Here is a 3,768-nt window from a genome sequence, read left to right as displayed (position 1 = left end):
TTTTTTTTTTTTAAGGAGACATTCCACAGGCTTTTGTAGAGACCTAATAGAATAATTTTTTTCAGTCTATGGACTAAACCCAGGTTACACAAAATAAGTTACAGCTATGATGATTCATTTATTCTGCCAGTTCCATACAGGAACTGAGTGATGATAGATTGTTAATTTGGTTTAATCCTCCAGTTGATTTCTAGATGGGTAATTTTAGATTTCAGATATCTCATTCTCTAGAATATATATATTCAGGTTAATCAATCTGCTGCTGATATCTTGATTTTCAATTTTGGCTCATATTAAAAAATCAAATTTTGAGGAAAAAATCCTGAAATTATTGTTACATAGATTTTTCAATATGTTTTAAAGTTAATTTCTTTTATAAAAGGTCAAAGAAAATCTTGGATATGCTGAATTCATCAAATTTGGAAAAAAACCCCCAACAAAACAACAAACCAAAACCAAAATTAAACAAACCTAGTAAAGTAAGTTATTTCTTTATAGGATGATTTCACATTCATGCCTCAGAAGAAATTTAAAGAGATTCTTAATTCCTTGTTACCATATCAAGAAGTGCAAGGATCTTTTCAGTTATGAGTAAAATCTAATTTTGGCAAGCCATGATAAGAATACTATTCAAATTATTTTCCTGTTTTATCTTCTGTCTCAACCAATACTAATAATCGGAATATAATCCTATGATTGGTTGCATATTTATTGGCAGCATTTCCTTGCTTCTTCCAAAAGATGGACTTTAGAGTAATCTTTGAGTTTGTTTTTGTAAAGTGCTTGGTGCTATACAGTATAAAAAGGAAAATGTGTTCTTGTCATAAGCAGTCAAAATAAACAGTACAAATCAGATACAAGATGAACCAGATGACCTGCAGAGCTCTATAAAGAGATATATCCAGTTATTCTTTCTCATTTTAGCTTAATAGATGACTCTCTTTTCAATAAGTTTTTTAGGAGATTTTTTTTGTGAAGAGTGCAGTTGAGCAGATCAATTTATTTTCATAGGGGATCAAACACAATTGGTGCTTCGCAGTTCAAAGTTTGCCCTACGGCAGAAGGAAGTGGGTTCAGGGAGGGGAGCAGAAGCCTTGTGTAGTTGATTTTCTCATGGGACATCAAGCAAAATTATCAAAAGCAGATAATCCAGGGAGAATTTTTAAAACCAACATTGAGAAATGAAATTATGAACATAAAGCACAAAATACAAGAGGTTTTGTATGTGGTTTGTACATACGAATACTGCGTTTCTAAAGCTAATAGATACCCCTTTTAAATTTGAGTTTTAACTGTTACAGTAAATAAAATGTCCCAAAATTCAGAGTCTATCTGTTGCATAATAAAAGCAAAGTAAAGTGATTCAGGACTCCATTGATAAAAGGTGTTTGTCTGTTTTTTCATAGCTGGTCCTTGAAAAACATGCTCACCCTTGATATTTTTTTAAATTATTTTTTGTAATTGTTTCCAATATAAATGCTGTAATTTTTGATTTACTATGTAGGAGGAACATCCTGTGTTTTCAATAACAAATTTTTCCATAAAATGGCTGTTTGGAATGCATTAATCAGTTTACATGGGTGTCAAATACAAGCAATTTTTCACAGTGAGTTTACACCAAAACAAAACCTAGATCCATCCCATCCTTTTTTTCATTAAAGTATAGTTATAATATGACTGTTTTGTAGCATTTGTAGTGCTCTCATCACTTTGCTTCTCAGGGTTCATCACCAGTTACACATAGAACATAATACAAGTCTGTTTCTCGTTCCAGAAATTCAAACCTAATTCGAACTACACTTTTCCAACAAGTTTTTTGAATATTCTTGGCTATTACCTCATTTTTATCCAGGTCTGTACTTTCTCATTTCCAGCAGTATCCCAAATCAGAACTGACAAGAGAATATAGGAAAAGTTTTGTACTGTCGCATCATATTTAGTCAGAAGGAAGACATGGCACAAGTAGTATGTTCTCATTCTCTATAAATCTTGCAATGGAGATATAGCTGCTGATTCTGTGTGGCACACTCAGGCCTTTTGTGAAACCTGAAGAAACAGACAGAAACAGGCCTGAAATATCTCACCTAATTATAAAGAGCCATTCCTCTGTGAAGAGGGTAGGGATGGACAGGTACTTAAATAGCTTGGAAAGGGGGAGAAAATATGCTCAGAGTTCTTAACTATTGGGCTCCTCTCTTTATCATTTAAGGGCACATTAACTTTCTCTTAATCATATCTGTTTATTTGTCGTCGTACATAGTATAGATGACAACTATTTAATGAAGCCAGTGTGTCCTTTCAGCAAGTCCATACAAAAGTATTGAATACACATTTTACAAAATATTTGTTTGTTTTAAAAAGTGTTTATGATCTATTTCCTCCCTTTTTGCTGTTACACATCTCATTAAATCTAGTCTTACTGTTTTCTTCAGCAGTTTTATTCTATTATCTTCATTACTATACAATGAACTGGAATGTCATTTCTATATTTATATGATATTTTAGCTAATAAACCTGTTTTTTTGAGACTTGTTGAAGCTTCAATATTCTACTAATGCTTGAGAGTCTATATCTGAAATTATTTCTACAGCAGACACTGATGAGTGTTTAGAAGTCTAACAGTATAGCCTATTGTTCTTATCAGAAAAGATAAGCCAGTATTTTAGATGAGATAAATGAGTGTAGTTCTACCAAAGTCAATTAAAGTACATGAATTTTGTAGCTATGACTGAGGGCAAAATTCAATCATCAGAGTACAAAACCAAAAACACTCTTGTCAATCAAGAGGGAGACTGAAAGATAATTCTACTTTGAGATATAAACAAACTTTATTGCTCTATCAGATCTCACTTAGCCTTCATATTGCTGTATTTCATCTGAAAAGAGCAACAAATATTTAACTCTGACAGCTTTTATCAAAGATATGTATCTCATGTAAGGGAAAAACCCCAAATCCACAAAAGCAAAATCAAATAACCAAAAAGAGTTAAAAATGAAATTGTTCCTATACGGAAGACATTTATTTGCATGTGTTGTATCTGGATATATATACACATATATACTAGAGAATTTGAAATATCTGTCATGGGAATGTTTTGAAGACTGGCAAAACTATATTTTAAACTGTAAAATTTTATTAAATTAATTTTTTACCAACATTTTTCTTGCTAGTTGACACTCTATACGTTATTAGTCATCATCATGATCTGAACAAAATTTTTTGTCTTTAGCAGTTAAATTTTAAATTAGCTGTGAGGACACACCACCATGGGGCCATATGGTTATCACTGATGGCTGGGGTCTTCGGTGGTTCTTTGCCGAGTTTGAGTTTTCTTTACAGCTCCTTGGTGGAAGAAGTCAAAACTTAGGTGGGATTGTCTTCCCTGAGTTTCCTTGCTGATATCTGGTGTTCGATACTATCAAAAGAAATGCCATTTGCTTCCTGTATCTTTTATTCTTTTTTTGATGCCAGTCATCCTCTGCTTTCAGCAGCATTTCCTGCCCATTTGTCCTTCATCTTTATCTTCTTCTCTGTCTTGCTGCTTTTGGTTCCTTGGACACTTCCTATATGCCACAACACCCATCCTTGTTTGCTCCTTTGGGGGTCACATTGCTCATCTGCTTATGTGACACATTCATGAATGAAGTTGCCATCACAGTGGTACAAAATACACGACGTGGTTTGTTCCATTTCCACAGTACTTTTATATTCAGGTTCAGAGCAAGTCGTCCTGATGAGTATATTTATAATTTACTACTGTCTGTTTT

The 3,768-nt window shown here is 33.1% G+C and overlaps 1 long non-coding RNA gene across 1 annotated transcript in view; it reads right to left on the bottom strand.

Moving 5' to 3' along the window:
• LOC108448778 overlaps positions 1-3,028 on the bottom strand; it is a 10,834-nt gene extending 7,806 nt beyond the window's left edge. Inside the window, exon 1 of the long non-coding RNA XR_001864798.1 lies at positions 1,838-3,028. This is a non-coding gene — a long non-coding RNA (uncharacterized LOC108448778). The remainder of the gene's footprint in view (positions 1-1,837) is intronic.
• Positions 3,029-3,768: the final 740 nt, after the last annotated feature.

This window comes from Corvus brachyrhynchos, unplaced genomic scaffold (assembly GCF_000691975.1).
Source record: "Corvus brachyrhynchos isolate BGI_N302 unplaced genomic scaffold, ASM69197v1 scaffold428, whole genome shotgun sequence".
NCBI lineage: Eukaryota > Metazoa > Chordata > Aves > Passeriformes > Corvidae > Corvus > Corvus brachyrhynchos.
The sequence above is the reverse complement of the archived record's forward strand: the minus strand, read 5'-3'. Positions and strand labels throughout refer to the sequence as shown.